The sequence below is a fragment of the Nannospalax galili genome, unplaced genomic scaffold (genome assembly GCF_000622305.1).
Source record: "Nannospalax galili isolate Female #2095 unplaced genomic scaffold, S.galili_v1.0 scaffold713, whole genome shotgun sequence".
Lineage (NCBI taxonomy): Eukaryota > Metazoa > Chordata > Mammalia > Rodentia > Spalacidae > Nannospalax > Nannospalax galili.
In genome coordinates, this window is record NW_008333780.1 from 1676384 (window position 1) to 1687237 (window position 10854).

At 41.0% G+C, this 10854-nt stretch overlaps 1 protein-coding gene and 1 pseudogene across 9 annotated transcripts in view; one reads left to right on the plus strand and one right to left on the minus strand.

The window, feature by feature from the left end:
* The window catches only part of Osbpl9 (oxysterol binding protein like 9), a 176597-nt gene that overhangs the window by 56104 nt on the left and 109639 nt on the right, over positions 1 to 10854 (minus strand). The gene's annotated exons all lie outside the window — the stretch shown is intronic.
* Positions 980 to 4028, plus strand: LOC103730259 (annotated as a pseudogene).

The following is a 10854-nucleotide window of genomic DNA, read 5'->3' on the forward strand; positions in this document are numbered from 1 at the left end:
GACATATATATGTTTCATATGTGTATATGAATGTGTGTGTGTATGTGTAAGGTAGACTGATATTGAGCCTATTTTATAAGCGCTTCTTATCCAAATTTTTTAAATTGGAATTGTAATCTAGTCCTCTAAGTTAAATATATTACACTTTTCTATTAAAATAATACTTGAATAGAGTTTGTAGCCTAAGGGCAATAACATGTAATCTGAAGTGCCTGAAGGAGTTTGATGTATTGAAAATGAACAAGTTTTAAGGACTGAGAAAGTTTTGAATCCTGAGTCTGCAACTTCCTAACAGCTTACCTGTGTGATCAGGCCAAATCACCTTTTCTTTCCATTTCCTCATCAATAAGATGGGCATAATAAACCACCCCAGGTATTATAACAGTAGGTGTTCTATTTTCCTTTGTAGATCTAGAGCCTTAGATAGCTAGAATTCGCTACTGTAATCCCAGTGTCTACATAGTGCCTACTGTGTAGAAGTCACTCAACTCGATGGATTAAAAAAAAGAACCACCCAATATAAAGCACAAGCGATTTTTCCTAGAGATGTACAACCACAGAAGAGACAAACCGTATTAAACACGCCTTTAAAAAAGAATAGTAAGCTGAGCAGCCCGGAAGATGATAATGGATGATATAAAAAAGTAATAATCAACAGACAAAACAAGTGGTAAAATATAACCTGGAAACAGATCAGGATACAAAATCGAGTGTGGTGTTCAGAAAAGTATTGGTTATCATGCCTAAACCACAAATATGTAAGCGGCTTTCAATTATTACCTTGGTAACCAAAAGCCAACACTATAAAGAAAGCTCCCCCCCCCCCAAGAAAAATTATGTTCACACATTATCTCTAAAAAAAAAAACTAGAACTGGGTGCAGCGCCGCAGGCCGCCTAGGTCCCCGTGGGAGGTGGGCGCTTCGACCGCCGCCTCCACCGCCCGGCAGCTCACGGCCTGGACAGCGCTGCTCTCCCAAGATGGCTGCCGCTGCCGCTGCCTCAGGTCGGGCTGAAGAGAAGATCACCGGGCTGCGGGTCATCGATCTCAGGTCCGAGCTGAAGCGCCGGAATCTGGACATCAACGGAGGGAAGGCGGTGCTGGTCTCCCGACTCAAGCAGGCTATTGAAGGGGAAGGAGGCGATCCAGATAACACTGAATTAACTGTTCCAACTGATACTCCAAACAAGAAACCAACCACAGGCAAGGGTAAAAAACAAGAGGCAGATTAGCTGCGTGGAGATGCTTCTGTGGAAGATGATGCTTTTGTCAAGGACTGTGAATTGGAGAATCAAGACACATATGAACAAGAAGGAAATGACGAGCTAAAGGACTTGAAGAATTTGGTGAAAATGAAGATGAAAATGTGCATTCCCCGGAGTCACTTTCTGCAGAGGAGAACAAGAAAACGCATGAATTAACAGAGGCAGAAGCAGCAGAAGAGAGAAAAAGAGGACATCCAAAGTCAGGAAATTGAAGCTCAAGAAGGTGAAGATGAGACCTTTCTAAGAGCTCAAGATGATGAGGTAGAAGACGACGAGGAAGATAGAGCGGGCTCTGGTGATGGCACACACGGAGTATCAACCTCTTCAGAAGGGCACCTAGCTGAGGCTGACCACACAGCCCACGGACAGACGGAAGCTAATGCGACTGTGAAAGAAGCTGAGATGGTAATATCCGGGGCACAATCCAGGCTGAAGATGCCATCGATCTGCATTTTGATGGTGATGACCTCCTAGAAACAGGTAAAAATGTGAAAATTACAGATTCTGAAGCAAGTAAGCCAAAAGATGGCTGGACGCCATTGCACAGAGCCGAGATGAATACGAACCATAAAGACGGTAAGAAGGAAGACTCCGTGAAGGGTGATCCTTGTCGGGAAGGATGCCAGAGAAAACTCTAAGAAAGCAGAATCTGGAGACAAAGAAAAGGATACTTTGAAGAAAGGGCCCTCGTCTACTGGGGCCTCTGGTCAGGCAAAGAGCTCTTCAAAGGAATCTAAAGACAGCAAGACACCATCTAAAGATGACAAGAAGCACAAGTAGCACTAGTGGGAGCTCGACTAAGAACACCTGGGTCAGTGGACTCTCTTCTAACACCAAAGCTGCTGATTTGAAAAACCTCTTCGGCAATATGGAAAGGTTTTAAGTGCAAAGGTAGTAACAAATGCTCGAAGTCCTGCGGCAAAATGCTATGGCATTGTAACTATGTCTTCAAGCACAGAAGTGTCCAGATGTGTTGCATATCTTCATCGCACAGAGCTACATGGACAACTGATTTCTGCAGAAAAAGTCAAAGGTGATCCCCCTAAGAAAGAAATGAAAAAAGAAAATGATGAAGAGTAGTCCATGAAGTTCTGGAGATAAAAAAAAAAAAAACTACGAGTGATAGAAGTGGCGAGACACAAGTGTCTATCAAAAAAGAAGAGAAAAGGTCATCTGAGAAGTCTGAGATAAAGGAAAGCAAGGGTGCCAAGAAAGCTCAAAAAGATGAGGAGAGTGATAATGGAACCAGTGGCCAGCTGTCAGAATCAAGAAAGAAAGTGAAGAGAAGAAACGCCTAAGTTCAAAGAGGCCAGGACATATGGTAATACTAGACCAAACCAAGGGAGATCACCGTAGGCCATCAAAAAGAGGATAGGGGAAAGTTCATGGAGAGGGCTAGCCTGGACAAAAAAAGGGACAAAGGCTACAGAAGGAAAGAGATCTTGCCTTTTCAAAAGATGAAAGAACAAAGACTGAGAGAACATTTAGTTCGTTTTGAAAGACTGAGACGAGCCATGGAACTTCGAAGAGGAAGAGATTGCAGAAAGAGAGAGTCGAGAGCGTGAACACAGAATAATTCATGAACGGGAAGAACGGGAACACTTACTGAGAGAGAGAGGGAGAGAGCCTAGAAATTGAAAGGCAAAATCTGGAGCGTGAACGCTTGGAAAGGGGACGCATTCGTATTGAACGGGAATGTCGTAAGAAAGCTGTGAACGGATTGCTTGAGAACAAGAGGAACTCAGAAGGCAACAACAGCAACTGCGTTATGAACAAGAAGAAAAGGAATTCTTTGAAACACCCACATGATGTAGATCATAGGCAAGATGATCCTTACTGGAGCGAGAATAAAAAGTTATCTCTAGATACAGATGCACAATTCAGCCATGGATCTGACTATCGCCAACAGAACAGGTTCAATGACTGACCACCGAGAGACGGCCAGGTTTCCTGACACTTCAGCAATGCAGTCTTCATCTTTTGAAAGACGGGAACGCTTTGTTGGTCAAAGTGAAGGGAAAAAAACGAGACCTACTGCTCGAAGAAAAGATCCAAGCTTTGAAAGGTATCCAAAAAATTTCAGTGATTCCAGAAGAAATGAGACTCTGACAGGCGAGAGGCACAAGGGGAACGAGATCAAAGAGCAGTGAGTCTTCATGATAGACCTGACATCAGTCACCCTAGACATCCACAAGAAGCAGGACCCAATCCTTCTAGACGGAAAAATGAAGGAAGTATGTCCACAGACAAACAGGAATCAAGAGTGAAAAGGCCAGAATGACCTGGGAGGGAAGTCTCTGGACACAGTGTAAGAGGAGCCTCTTCCCCCCCCCCCCCCCCATTGCAGCAATGCCTCAGGCTATGGAAGCCGAAAGGGAGACAGAGGAGTCATCTTAGACCGTGGGAGTGGACTCCAGCACTATCCTGAAGAACGACATGTGGTGGAACATCATGTACTGGTCACAAATAGACCAAGGAAAGACTGGCATGCCCCACCTTCTCAAGGGCCTGGCTACCATGACACAAGGCGAATGGATGATGGCCAGACAGAACAGGCATGATAACCCAACATTCAAGTAATGTATTAATTTGTACAATTAACAGTATTGTACAAATCAGTGGTAATTCCATGCCGAGAGGAAGTGGCTCTGGATTTAAGCCATTTAAGAGTGGACCTCCACGGCGATTTTGAAAATGAGCTTTCTGCCATGGTTTCAAGATAATTTACTGAAATCTCCTGTAACTTTACTTGACTACTTATGAAGAGGACAGGACCTCTGACTGCTTGAGAGTTCTTTTTTTCTCTTTTTTTAAATCTAACATGATTGCTTTTCTCAGTTTTAGAGAAGATGTTTAAATAGTTCTGCTGAAACTTTTCATAGTTTTCTGTAGCATTCAACTTTCTTCTTGCAGCACCGAGACCCATTTGAAAGAACTGGAATTGAGGCCATTTTGTTTAGCGCTATGTGAACACAAGGAGTAGTTTGCAGCTGTGAGGTAGTGCTTTCATTTGTAGCATAGCTCTGTGGTGTCACCAAGTGTTTGCAGCCTGTTTTGAAGGCTGTTTGAGCTTCAGAAGTCTGCTGTCTAATTTTTAGGAAATAAAATTGTTCCTTGCATTTCTTGACTATTATGTAACCTATTTCTGCAGAAGGTACTGTTACATTAAGTGCATCTGTGTATCCTGGTTAGAAAAACGTAATCTTTTTTAAAATAAACCTTCCTATTCTGCAAAAAAAAAAAAAAAAAAAAAAAACCAAACTAGAATTGCTTCTATTTTTAAATTTATACAGGAAATAGTTCCATGCTTAAGTTTCTGTTTTAAAAAAGAACTATAAAACAAATCTAAATTGCTCACACAGAGATGTGACAGACGGGCTGTTTCACCAAACAGGAATCAGGTTCAGACACTAGCACTAAAATTCATCAACTGGACTGGAAATGGCTTAGCAGTTTAAGAGTACTTGCTGTCCTTCCAGAGGATCTCAGTTCAGTTCCCAGCACCCACACGGGGTAGCTTACAGCCACCTGTAACCCCACCTCCAGGGGATCTGGCATCCTCTTTTGGTCTCTGTGGGTACCTACAGACACACAGGCACAAACACATACAGACAGACACACACACACACACGGAAATAAAATATTCAAAAACTAAAAATAAATAAAATTCATGAACTTCATCACAACTGCTTCATTTTTATCTCTTCATGAAATTCTTATGTAACCCTTTCATCTACAGAACAAAATACAAATACTGACTCTACAAAGTGATTTGTTTCTCAAACAATTGAACAACATAAATTTAAGACGTGTAGAATTTTCCTCTATTAAAATCACTGGTAGTTTCTTTTATCAAAAGGATCTCCCTATTTATTCAGTAAAGTCACATATAAAAAGCAACTAGGGTAAATAAACAAAAATTGGAAGTCTATAAATAGAATGACCATATAGCTTAGTTTGTCTGGGGAAATCTTCACGCCTGTTGTCTAGACAAAATTATTATTAGTAGCCTCCAACACTCAGAAGTGCCCCGGTATAGACAGTAAGTTATTTGTTTACATGGTTAGTCTCTCATAATGGCTATGCAACTAGCATTTTCAATATATGAAAGATATGTAAGATTGCCAGAGGATTCAGATATATTAAATTGCCTTTAATTTAAAAAATTACTAAATCATGGAAACATAAGTTTAGAGGCTCTTGACACAGAAAGCTAATTAACACCGAGGGCTTACCTTATGATAAAGATACAAATAATATTGAATTTTCAATTTTTAGAAGTTATTTTAGTTATACATTACAAACTGTTTTTAAAAGGTTTTTTATACATGCATACATCTTCCTGAAATCAACCACATTGGGGGGGGACATGAACTTCCATTACTTCTAGAGTGGGACCAAGAAAATGGGCAATCAAGACAGACTCTCACAGTTTTTGCTTTACATATTTATTTTGTGTATTTCTTTTGTAATTTAAAATTTAAAACTATGTAAAATATTCAGAAAACTACAGTTAAACATGTTTTTCAAAAAATCTTATATGCAAAGTTATGAGCATTATTCTTTTAAGATTATCTATGAAATCCTAAGATATGCTAGGAGAGCTAGCTGGCATTGCTGAAGCTACTCGTGTACCATTCCCACTAGAGCATGCCGCATCTGTACCACCATTTAAAGGTAGAACAAGGAGCAGCAAAAGCCACTTCAAACAGCAATCACTGTGCTGGCAGACAGACTGCTAAGGAGAAAAATAGTTAAACAGAGCATCACACAGAAGAGTTTCCTATGCCCTTCCTGCCAATATGTTCATCACTCCACATTAATAAACAATCTCGTGAAGCACAACACATACTACACCATGTTTTGACCATGTAGTGTTTGATAAACAAAACTTGTCTTCAGAGACAATTTAGCTAGTCAGGCTACTTGCAGTGCCTTTCTTGAAAAAAATTTTAACTTGTTTTTATTTATTAGTAGGGAGGGGTGCATGCCATGGCACCCATGTGGGGGTCAGAGGACAATTCTGTGGAGGAGGTTTTCCCCTCCACTTCTACCTGGGTTTCAGGGATCACATTCAGATCACAATCTTACCTTCTGAGCCATTTCACAGGACAGTGAAATCAGTCAGGCTGGCCGTGCCAGCATTTAAACAAACCGAGTGTTTACCAGGACAGGATGGGGTGGGGGAGCAAACATTCTTCCTTTTCCCAGCCTCTGATTATCAACATTTTATTAAGCCTATTGTTAAAAATCTATCAAATGCAAACATTTTAGGTAAATTTCCTGGAAATCTGCTCTTTGTGTAATTCACACTAAACAAGTAAATCCATGAAATGAGTATTTTAGGAGCTGGTTCAAGTTTTTCAAGAATTGAAAATTCTCATAGCAAAACTACTTCAAAGTGATTGTGAAACGTTTTATAAAAACAATCCCTGTACTGGGCATGGTGGCACATGGCTTTAATCCCAGGACTTGGGAGGCAGAGGCAGGTGGATCTCTGAGTTCCAGGCCAACTGGAGCTACAGGGACCCTGTCTCAAAAAACAACAAAGCCTGCTGCTAACCCATACTTTTCTAACAAGAGCTGATCTTTCTGTGCTGCAGATATAAGCAGCTAACAAATTAGCACCAAGGTGAGCTACATGAAAAACTTGTCATAACAAAAGGGTTACACCTTACACCAAAGAAAACAAAAACCCTTAAAAGAATAGGTTCTGCAACTGCCCTGGCTTTTATCCCTTAAAAATTACATATGCCAAAACTATCTTTGTATAACTGAATTTCGATGTCAGTGAATGCCAGTTAGAAGTAAATACAGTTTCGGTTCTGCTAAAGCTGCTCTAAGGGTACACAAAATTATCCTGCTCTTGTTTAGTCAGAAATTGATTAAGATGATCTGAAATAATTTTTTCTCTACTGCATTTCCCAGGCTAGTGCTTGGCTTACAACAAATGCTAGACAGAGTTCTTACAAATTCTCAATCTTGGACTACAGAGATGGATGGCTCAGCATTAAGAGCATTAGCTGTTCTTGCAGAGGACCTGGATTCGATTCCCAGCACCCACATCGCTGCTAACAACCATCTCTAACTCCAGTTCCAGGGATCTGATGCCTACTTCTGACCTCCACAGGCACTGCACAACATGGGTGCACTTAAACACATACAGGTAATATACACATACACATAAAATTGAAATAATAAAATTTTTTAAAAATTTTAAATTGGAATATTCATCACATAGATGCTGAACTTTTCTGAGGCTAACAAAGAATTTTTTTTTATTTTTTATTTATTTTTTGTCTTTTTGAGACAGGGTCTCCCTGTAGCCCCAGCTGTCCTGGAACTCACTGTGTAGACCAGGCTGGCCTTGAACTCACAGAGATCCGCCTGCCTCTGCCTCCTGAGTGCCGGGATTAAAGGCGTGCATAAACAAAGAACTTTTAACACAAAGATAATAGGAGAAAAAGACATTAAAATAAATGGTAGTACAAGACGGACGATGAAGTGATGACAACTGTCTCTTTATGTCTTGCCAAGTCTTGTCACAAGCACATTTTTACACATACCGCCCTGGCCCTTAGAATTCAGTGTTAGTAATTATTTATTCACTGGCCAGCTCCTGTGACAGGCTCTGTGCTGTGTACACTGCAGATGCCAAGGTGAAGCAGATACTGATTCTGCCCTGAAAGACTTTCCACCTCTTAAAGGATATCAACATCTGTCCAGAGTATCTAGATTTGAGGGTGACAGAATAAGTGCTATGAGAAATTATAAAACGACTCAAAGAAGATAGGAAGTGAGAGACGTTTCAGAGGGAACACCTGAGAATAACAGCTTTGAAAAGAGATCAAGAGTCACATTAAAGGGGCTCTGGCAGGAAACTGCACAATCAGATGAAGTATTTGAACGTTTTGTTCATGAAGACTTCACAGGAGTGAGCATGGGGCTAAACAAATCATCAACAGATTCCAGAGGATCCCAGAATTAGTAACAGCAGGGAAGCTTGATCAGCTTTACTCTGAAGGGACAGGGAGGGAAAATGTTAGCACAGACCTAGCAGAGCAGCAACTACTATACACCACAGCTGTAGGACAATCTCTGCTGCAAAGCCTAGAGATGCAGACAGAATAAATACTCCAAAAGTTCTCGTTTCCCCTCTTCATCTTCTGTCATTGTTTCCCACAGGCTAAACGTCAAACAGAAGCCCAAGCATAACGATACAGGCTACGAAGATCAGCCTCCTGCTACACACCGCAGAGAAGCGCAAGAGCAAGAAATGGATCTGGGGAACAAGATATGCTCCCAGGCCTCAAAGAGAGGTTGGAAGTGATAAGAAGAATATTCTCTTAGAGAATGATGTTTTTCAGATCTGGACACTGACTGAAGAATTAATGGCTGAACTGGTAAGAAAAGTACTAGAGTTTGAGAGGTAAAGTGAGCAACAGATGGATTTGCCAGAGGGACACCTTGATGCAGTCTGGTGATAACAAGCAGCAAGAATCAACTAGGCTCAATCCCTAGTCAGTCTAGTCTTTCATGAGACTGAGTAAATCATCTGGTTTCTCAGAAGACTCCTTTTTCACTACTGAAAAATGGGGGAGGGAGAAAATTAAAATTTTAGAATTCCTTCTAGGATTCAGTGAAGCAAGTATCTCCAGGCAAATAACCTGTCCACATAGACAGTAAATGCTTTTTACTATACTGGAAAGACCTGAGTGATTTACTTATTTAATAAAAACAGTAAGAAGCTGTAAGTTCCAACTGTAGCCAGGTATTCTATAGTGTAACAAAGAATGTTAGACTCAAGCAAACTCTAATGTTCCTTCAGTCTAACCTTAAACTAGGAAAGAAAAATGCAATCAAAATTTTCAAACATGCTCTGCAATGCAGAGAATGCAGAGAAACAACCTGAGTCAGCAAAATTTCTTGGCTGAAGAGGCACAATTTGGAAAAACAAAATGAGTTGGAGTCAATATAGTGAAGAAGCCATGCTCTTAAAAGATATCTTCAGAGCTAGGCGTGGTGGCGCACACCTTTACCAGCACCTGAGAGGCACAGCCAGGCGGATCTTTGTGAGTTCAAGGCCAGCCTGGTCGACATAGCAAGTTCCAGGCCAGCTGGGGCTTCAGGGAGACACTCTTTCAAAAAGACCAAAAAAAGGAAAGAAAAAAGTCAGAAGGGTTCTCATTCATGTACTGTTTCTCTCTCTTCCTCTCTCTTCCTCTCCCTCTCATACATACTTACCATTTATTCATGACAACAATATTTATTGACTCTCTATAATGACCAGGCACTATTAGAATTTCCAAAGAACATCTTTAAGAATAGTAACAGCAAATAAAATTAAGCATTAACTAATCTTAAGGAGCTAACATTTCACCCCTTCCTAAGAACTTCCCTGACTTCTCTAGCATACTTTTCCTATGATACTAACTGTATACCAAAATCAATTTGTGCTGGTATTGCTTATTAGTATTACATCAACTACATCAGAGGTCATGTAGATTTGGTGGTGGGGAGGTATCTAGAATCTATCTGCCTACCTATAGCACTGTTTCTAAACACTGTTTCCAATTCCCCACTACACTACCCTAATAACCAGGGTAGTTTAGTCACCTAAGAAATATTTTAATTCACAGGGGGAAAAAAATCTAGCTCCAGTACAAATAAGCAAGAGGTTTACATATTTAAGAATTATTATGGCTCATATTTTGATCACTTAACAAGCATTTGCTAAATACCTAAGTTCTATTGGGGCTCTGAAAGTCATACCCCAAAAGGATGGCACCTAGGAATGCTGAACACTGGAACTGAGGGCATTGGAAGGGCGCAGAAGTAGTCGGGATTTCTCATACTCCCCCTTCTCTCCCCAAGGCAGGCTGGAGAAATTAGAATTCCTTCTACTCATTGCTAGCATTAAGAACTAGAAGTCCTCTATCCCACGATACCTAGAAACACTGCTTTCAACGTTCCCTTGCATTTCTGGGCAGAAGCTGCCCATAAAGAAATTGTCTGGGGGCTGGAGAGATGCTTCAACAGTTAAGAGCACTGGCTGTTCTTCAAAGGACATGGTTCAAGAGCCAGGCATGGTGGTGCACACCTTTAATCCCAGCACTTGGGAGGCAGAGGCAGGTGGATCTCTATGAGTTCTAGGGCCAGCCTGGTCTACGTAGGGAGTTCCAGACCAGCTGGGGCTACAGGGAGACCCTATCTCAAAAAGACAAAAAACAAAAAAACCAAAAAAAAAAAAAAAAACAAAAAACAACAACAACAAAAAACCAAAAAGACAAAGGGCCTGGTTCGGTTCCCAGCACCCACATGGTTCCAGGGGATCCAACACCCTCTTCTGGCCTCCACAGGCATTGTACAATATGGGTGCACGTATATACATTCAGGTAAAACACTCATACACATAAAATAAAAATAAATTTAAAAAAAATTTTTTTAAGCCGGGCATGGTGGTACACGCCTTAAACCTGGCCCTTGGGAAGCAGAGGCAGGTGGATCTCTGTGAGTTTGAGGCCAGTCTGGTCTACATGGCAAGTTCCAGGCCAGCTGCTACAGGGAGACTGTGTTTCAAATAGACAAAA